Genomic DNA, 8747 nt, shown 5'->3' on the forward strand with positions numbered 1-8747 from the left:
ATGCTTTCGGAATAAGAATAATGTCAGAAGAAGCAACGTAAAACTAGAAAAGCATTTTAAGAAGTTCATTTCCACACACATGGTGATTTTCACCCTTCTGTTTCTACATGGCTCTATTTATATTGTGGTATTTGTTGTAATGAATCACTGAGATGACCCGGATATTCAGCCTCACACAAGGAGCTGTAAACAACAAACCAGTTTATTTGTGAATAAGGAACGTGAGATGAGACTGAGTAGAGGATCGGTCCAGGTGAATGAGCAGCTGTTTGAGTCCGGGCTCCAGAGACTGGGTCAGCAGGTAGGTCGACAACTGGAGACGATCCGTAGAGCGCTGGAAACCAACTAGACATGAATAATCTGGCAGAGAGGAAGAGACTGGAAAGAGTTGAAGCAGGCTGTGAGACGTGGTGAACTGAATGAAACTGATCAGAAACAGCAGAAGCCACAGGTGGAGTAAGTTTCTACTGATGTGTGGCAGCAGATCAGGGAAGGAAAACATGACAGTTTGTTGCACGTTTGTTTCCTTGCAGTGATAAAAAGCTGTTCCTGTTCTGGATGGTCGTATCCACATATTCTCCTCATAGCTTTAAAAAACCTGTTCTCCTGGATTTTCTGACCATTTATTGTGGAGTTAAATGCATATTTACTGAAAATGGTCCTAACTGGCAACGCAGAAGATATTTCACAACTTCCATCCATCCAGACAGCAACACACATCATTAACATTTCATGGAATCTAAGTTCAGAGAAACATCATAAAAATCCCTCTAATTCCTGCTTAAAGTTGCAGACAGACAAAACAAAACCTCCTTGCCGGAGGTAATAATGCAGAACTCTGTGATGAAAACATCAAATCTTAATTAAATAACAAAGCTAAAAAAAAAAAAAAAAAAAAAAAAAAAGAGTTGAATAAACACAGTTTGCTAATTAAATAAATAAATGAATAAATAAATGATTTCAGTGTAACTGTTTTCAGTTGTAAATCACATCAGGTAACATGTTCAGTGACACACTGAACATGCCAGACGCTCAGAGATCATAAACCTGTCAATCAATCAGTGCAGTGATCGATGACACAACTCATTTCAGACGTAGCAGGAAGGTAAGGAGGCGTTTCTCTTCGTGTGGGAAGAGATGACGTTAAAGCTGTTGGCAGAACTGACCTGGCTGTGGTCCAGCCGAGTCTGCATGTTCCTGTTAATAAATCCTCAACAACGCTTGGTTACGCTTTCTGTTCAGCATGGTGCCCCCCCCACAGCTCCCAGTGTGTGATGCACTGGATCAGTTCCCAGTTGAAATAATAATGCCATTTTTCAAACATGCAGATTTCATAAAACCACAGTCAAAACTCAGTTATTTAACAAAAACAATAATTATTCAAAAAGCTATGTGACATTGTAAGCTGAAAAATGTCATAAAATGTTCTTAAGATGATGTTTAGATTAGTTGTACAGAAAATGTACAAACAGCAGTTTCACCAACCTGGACGGATTTAAGCTGAACTTGTGTTGCAAGTTATTACATAAGATCATGTTTTAAATTCAAACAGGTTTTTCAAAATTTTAATTTAATTTAATTTAATTTAATTTATTTTTTCAATTTAATTTAATTTTTCAAGTTAATTGAATTTATTTTTTCAATTTAATTTAATTAATTTAATTTAACTTAATTACACTGTAAAATCTGACATGTTGGATTTACATCAATATTTAATGCAAACTCTGCCTCAAAACATTAAAGTTTTTGTTCTTAATCTTAGTTTTTGAGCTTGTTTTTAGTTAACTAAAATGGTTTTAGGTTGTCAAACTTAAAAATGAATCAGTTTGATTTATTTTTCAACATACATGATATTTTCAAACCCACCTTACTTAAGGTAAATGATGGACCTACCATTGTTCTCGGTCCGATTAGGGAGGCGTTTCCCCTCAAACTCATGTCAGACAACAGACACCTTTATGATGGTGCAGCAGCTGCCTGGATAACTAGATTTAAACACTGGGATGGCCAGTAACTGGAAAGAAAAGCATGTTTTTCTATACTAAACAACTGATAAAAGGTGGATCATTGCTGATATCAGGTCATGATGGAGACCAGAACATATTTTACCAATCATCAAGGCTGACAACAGATTGCGTTCAAAATGCAAAATGCATCGTATTTACTTGCTCTGCATTCAGCTCTGATTCAGGTTATTGTGTCTAACAGCTCAGTGAGGTTGCGGTTAAATCGAGTCATGATGGGGAAGAAAAATCTGGTTTTATCTTGGTGGATCTCCAGATGGAGGTGACCAGACATGCAGATCTGAAACCGGGTTAATGAGATGGACCATGAGCTCGGCTGTAAGCGTTGAGTCAGTGTTAAAGTGCTGAGTTTGGTCTTCACAGAGAGGACAGCTGCATGCTGGAGCCCTGTCATTAACGCTGACTCACCGACTGGAAAAAAAAAAAAAAACCAAGCTCAGACTCACAAAGACTGACACCAACGAGCTGTTAATAAAAACATGCAGGAATGCCTCAGGACACGTCAGGAAGGGACATCCAGATCAGCTGATTTAATGAGACTTCCTGTTCATATTTCCTTTGTTAAGGGACGGCTGTGTTCCAGCTGAAGGAAACAAGAAGTCAGAGGTCATTTTGCTGAAAGAACTCCTGCTGAGATAATTCTGAGTGAGAAAAAATGGACAAATCACTCCAAATAACTTCACTATATGTTGCAACAATCAATATTTTATTTAAATAAGATGCAGCTTCCTGGACTCATCAGCATCTTCAGCAGTTCCAGGAGATTTCATGTTCAGGATCTGCTCTTTCCTTAGCTAAACAGTTATTATAAACTGGACAAAGGTCAATTATATTTTGGATTTGTTCTGATCGTTTAATCCAATTTAATTCAGCTTTACTTGTACAGCACCACTTCACAACAATGTCATCTCATGGTACGTAACGGCGACATCAGTTCAAGCCAATTTATAATGAATAGCCTAGCTAAGGGAGAATAGAGATTGCATCAACAGATTGCATCAAATCTTGACTTTGATCCAATCCCCCATCCTGAGCATGCACGAGGTGACAGTGGGAAGGAAAAAACTCCCTTTTAACAGGAATACAAATCGTCAAGCAGAACCCGGCTCAGGGAGGGCAGCCTCTTCCTGGTTGGTTGGGGTGGAGAGGACAGGAAAGACAGATCAACATGTGAAGCAGCTTTTATTTATGAAGACCTGCAGAAAGAGGGGAAATGTTGTATATTTAGATTTAAATGGACCGTATCTGTAAAAGTGTTGAATACAAACACAGCTCTGATCTGTTGTTTTTCCCAGAACATGACGTTTTTCTGCAAGTGAGATGAGCATTTAAATATTAGTGTCCAGAAGGTAACCTGAAAATTGACCTGGTTTTGAACCAGACACAGAGACTGCTTTGTAACCATATATCTACTCAAGCAAAGATGACATGTGGAATTGCCCCAGGTTGTTTTTGGGGCCCCCTGCTGTTCAGCATTTACGTGCTGCCACTAGCTTAGAACATGGAAACATTACATCTCAACATAGTTATACTGATGACACTTCATTTCATATTACTGTCTCAGCTGGTGACTCTTTGAATGATAATCCTAAAAACACGAGATATCTGCAGAAGTTCTAGTTTGGTTCTGTTCTCTGTGCTGCTTTTGAAACAGTCGACTAACACACCCTATCAGACTGACTGGAAAGTTTGGCTGGACTCCAGTTTGAGTGTGAATTGGTTTGAAAACACAGGGATTACTTTATGTAAATGGTTATGTATATACCTAGTCAAATAAAGATAACGTGGAGTTCCCCAAGGCGCTATTTTGGTACTCCTTTTGTTTAACCTCTACATGCTCCCACTACATCAGATTATGGAAACACGCAAACACTAAGATCTATATCGCTGCCTCACCAGGGGATTCTGGCATCATACCAACCTAACAGAACTTCCTTCAGCTAAATAAAGATAAATCTGAAATTATTGTCTTTGAAAACAAAATAAGTAACTAAAAATTAGTGTCCAGTTTCGGTCAACAACGTAAAAAACAACAGATCCAGCCAGAAATCTTGATGTAATTTTGGACTCTGAGCCAAATTTGAACATCCATATTAAAGCAGGAACCAAATCAGCCTTTTACCACCTGGAGAATACATGCAGATAAAGAGGAGGACATTATTCAGAAAGCTTTTTAGTGCAGTTCTTTCCATTTTTAATTGATAATTACAGACGACTTGGTGTTCCACAAGGCTCTGCTCTGGGCTCCCGATTGTTCACCATCTATATGCTCCCACCAACAAAGTTTTGCAGAGGACTTTTAGGGAGTTTTTTCAGGTGTTTCTAAATAACTTTAAAACAACTGCAATGAATCCAGATTGCTGCTGAAAAGACTAAAACCAGTAATCACAAAACTCCAGTTCTCAGGTCATTGCTCTGGCTTCTTGAGCAATGATGTGAGAATAGGAGTGGTGTGTTCACAGGTACAAAGCAATAAATGGCTTCATAAATGAAAAAATTCTTGCCTTTTGCACATAAATCTGTCAGTTTTGGTGAGAAGAGTTTGGGAACATGCTGCAACATGAACATGTCTGTATTTACAGGTTGCTGCTTTGCAGGCTAATCAGTTGCAGGGAAAGTTATTCCATCACTCTGATCCATTTCAGCCAGATAATACTTTGAAATTTGTTGGATGAGAAACATCCAATTGATCCTTATTGCAGCCTTAGTGGTATAAACTTTGAACATCATCCAAATTATTAGTCAGTAAATGTGAGCAGTTTCTTCCATCACAATACAACTAATGACATTCAAGTATTTTTTTCAGCAGTGGCGCTCCACAGGACTCCTCTGACTGAGAGCAAAGAAGAGGCTGTTGCTCAGGGAATGATTGCCAAGCATCAAGCTGATGGATGGTTCTCAGGATTGATGAGGCTGTTTGTTTCCATATGTGGTGAGTGGATCCAGAGAGCTGCCATTAAGGATCTGATCCCTGCAGGATTTACAGTACATCACTCAGATGGTTCCTCAATGACGTCTTTACAACCCTGTTGATATTTTCCACTCCTGTTTTCAACAAACTGGGGCATGTCACAGACTGCATGACAGAAGGATTTTATCACAACTGGGGTCATACTACAGCTGCACATCCATGATGAGAATCCGTTCCACCACATCCCAAAGCTGCTCTGCTGGACTGAGATCTGGTGACTGTGGAGGCCGTTGGAGGACAGTGAACTCATCGTCATGGTGGAGATGATGTGAGCTTTGTGACATGGTGCATCATCCTGCTGAAAGTTTCCATCAGAAGATGCTACACTGTGCTCATAAAGGGATGGACATGGTCAGCAGGAATACTCTGGTATGATTCAGTCATGTCACATTGGTACAAATGGGCCCAAATTGGGCCAAGACAACCTCCCACACCAGATTTCACAACCAGCAGCAAGAAGCATTGATTCAAGGCAGGATGGATCCACGTTCTCATGGTGTTTCCACCAAATTCCAATCCTACCATGTGAATGTGGAGCTGAAATGGAGACTCATCAGACCAGCAACGTTTCTCCATCTTCTATTGTCCAGTTCTGGTGAGTCTGTGTGAATTGTAGCCTCAGTTTCCTGTTCTTACTGACAGGAGGGAACCCGCTGTGGTCTTCTGCTGCTGGAGACCATCTGCTTCTAGGTTGGACATGGTGTCCATACAGAGATGATATTCTGCATGTCTTGGTTTGAACTGCTGCTTATTCAACCCACTGTTGTCTTTACCATCTCCAGGCAAATGAAGTAGATTAGCGTTTGAACAGGGTGACCTGATATACAGAAAGCTGTTATATTTATGTTCATATTTAATGTTTGGATCTGAATCATTGTTTCCTTTTGCATCATGAAGTCCCAGTACAGCTGACACATTCTGTGATTTAAAATGGTAAATTAGGATGAATGAGCTCCTGATTCTGACTTGCTTCTACTGTAAGATGAAGTGTTTCTAAAGAAGCTCCATTTTTAGACTTAACTTTATTTCCAGCTCCCTCTCAGCTCCACATCTGTCTCTGCAGACTCTTTTTTTTCCCCTGTTGCAGTCATTATGTTGATTTTCTTAATTAGTTCTTCTGAGGTTTCATCTCTAAAGCGAGGGATTCCTTCCACGAGGTCATGGACCACAGGCGTTTTGCTCACATCCTGAGTCGCTCTCTGTGCAAATCCAGAGGAACCGAGTCAGGATGGAAAATTCTTGCAGTGATTTTGTGTCAGAAGAGGAAGAGCGGTCGCTTTAATGGCAGAAAATGAGCCAGAACAGATGGTTTCTCATATCCTCATCTGCTGTCAAAATGCTCTCAAGTTAAACCACCATAAGAACTTGTTGGTGACGTACTGGTCCTGTTACTGCACACAGAATATAGTAAGTCTGTGTGACACTTTCAGAGAGAACCTAACGATCAGCTTGAACCTGGAGCGAGACCTGGCGTTAAAAACATGATGGACGTCGTTGGACGGACTCTGCATCCAGCTGTGAAGCTGTTACAGTGTGCAAGTCCCCCTGCAGCCATGAAGTTTTGTCTTTCTGTTTTATCTTTATGCTGAGCCGAGCCAGAAATATTCAGTCTCCACATCTGGATGGAATTAGCAGGCATGAAAAACTGATGTCGGCTTTGAGAGTCGGAGTGAAGACGTTTCATCGCTTTAACTGTGATCAGCAGTGGTGTTTTTTTGACCCGGGTGTCCTGAGGGGCCTCTGATGGCGGGTAACAGCATCTTAAGGGGGGGGGGGATGTAATGGTTGACTCTGAGCAGTTTCTGGTCTGAGAAGTGGGTCAGAGCTGCTGTGGGATTTGGGATGCTCCTGGTCGGCAGCGGTGAGTCATTGCTGAAACCTCCAGAATTTAAAGCCTCAGCTGCTTCCGTTCTGGTTCCAGTTCCCGACTCCTCAGGACGCCGCGATGAACCGGAGCAACATGGCAGGTCGGTGGTCAGCAGCGCAACTGTCGTCCTCCACATGTGGAAGACAATTGTGATCTTAAGGGCCTTTCACACAGACTAGGTTCTGGTTTTGGCCCTGCTGTCAGATCTCCAAACATCAGTGTTTTATGGGAAACTACTTACACCAGTTTAAGCAGGATCATCGTGGGAGGACTTTACTACTCAAAAGTTTAGAGATTTGGGCCTAAAAGTCATCAGGTTCCATTATAACCTACAGTTTCCCAACATAAACTATATATTCAGTAGCGGTGTGATGATATGCTTTTGTCCTGATTCAATTCAATTCCGATTTTTTGGGTGCTGATTTGATTTAATTGCGATTTTCACAATCCTTCGATATTGCTCGTCGAAGAAAGACAGGTCCAGGCCCCAGCAGGCCCAGACTGGCAAAGCCCGGCTCCGGGCCTGCTGGCCTTCTGTTTTCTCTTCTTTTCTATTCTCTTTCTGTCCCTCTTCTGTCCTCTCCGGTCCGGTCCAGCAGTACAAACTTAATATTATATTCACTTAGGTCAACTACTATTTTTTTACAGTGTTAAATCCTACATCAGACAATGTTGAGACAACATTAAACAAATATATTCCCATGAAAATATCTCAGTTCCAGCATTTGATATGTTGTTTATGTTGAGTTGGAAATAAAATGTAAGTTCATGGGATTTTTAGATATTTATATTGTGCTTTTAATTACATTTCATGCAAAAGCTTTTTTTTTTAGTTAAGTTTGGAAAAAACCTTGGAAAAAAGTTAGGTAGATCAGCTTTGAAAACTCCCGTCATGTGAGGAAGAAATGAGGATGAGGAGGCCTTCTGTGCCCGGCCAGCTACCGTAACCAAGCTGAAAATAAACAGAAGAAAGTCTGGCTATAAATCTGCCTGAACGACTGAATATTCCTGTAAATCTGCTTCAGTCAGACACATGGTGACTTCCTGCTGCAGTTCGGACGTGACGTCAGCACCGAGGGAAGCCTGACGCCTGGAAGGAGACCAGGTGAAATCCTCCACATCTGCAGGCCGACGCTGCAGCAGAAGGTAAACAGATTCATGCTGCAGAAGGTGAAGCAGGATTTCTGTCCCCAGGAAGCTTCAGCCTGAACTTCGAAGCCACTTTCAGAGAAAAGGCAGCTTTATTGTCCGGGGAGAAGAGAGGAAAAAGTAACTCAGTGCTGGATGGAAACTCCTCCATAGCTTCTATTTTCCAGTGTTGACATATGTCAGGTTCCACAGAGCAGCCACGGCGGGTTTCCTCCTGCCTCTTCAGTGGGATTCTTCTGACCTCATGTAAGACCCTGATCCAGAACAGATGAGCAAATGTCGATCAGTTCAAGCTAAGCGTTTTGTTTTTACTCCCAGCTGCTGTTTTAACATGGTTACTGTGAGCATGTGAGATGAAGACAGGGGTCACCGTGCTGAACATCTGCAAATCCGCTCAGTTTCACGCTGCTTTCAGCAGAAAACACCTCTGAAGCTTCGTGTTCAGCCGCAGCAGGAAGCTGTTTTCAGCCACTCACATTAAAGGATGCAGAGTCACTGCATCCCTCCATCACTTCTTCCTTAGCTTCATTTATCAGTTGAATATTTACTTATACAGCTGTGCTCATATGTATTCATCTCCTTTCATTAAAGAAAAGGCTGAATTTACAGCACTCACTCAAATAACTGGAGACTTAAAAAAGGAACAATAACAAAAAAATTTACAAAAATATAATTTAGTAATATAAGAAACTGTTTTTTTTATTTAATTGAATTGAAAAAAAAAAGAAAAAACAAA

Source organism: Telmatherina bonti (genome assembly GCF_933228915.1).
Source record: "Telmatherina bonti genome assembly, chromosome: 24".
NCBI classification, from domain to species: domain Eukaryota; kingdom Metazoa; phylum Chordata; class Actinopteri; order Atheriniformes; family Telmatherinidae; genus Telmatherina; species Telmatherina bonti.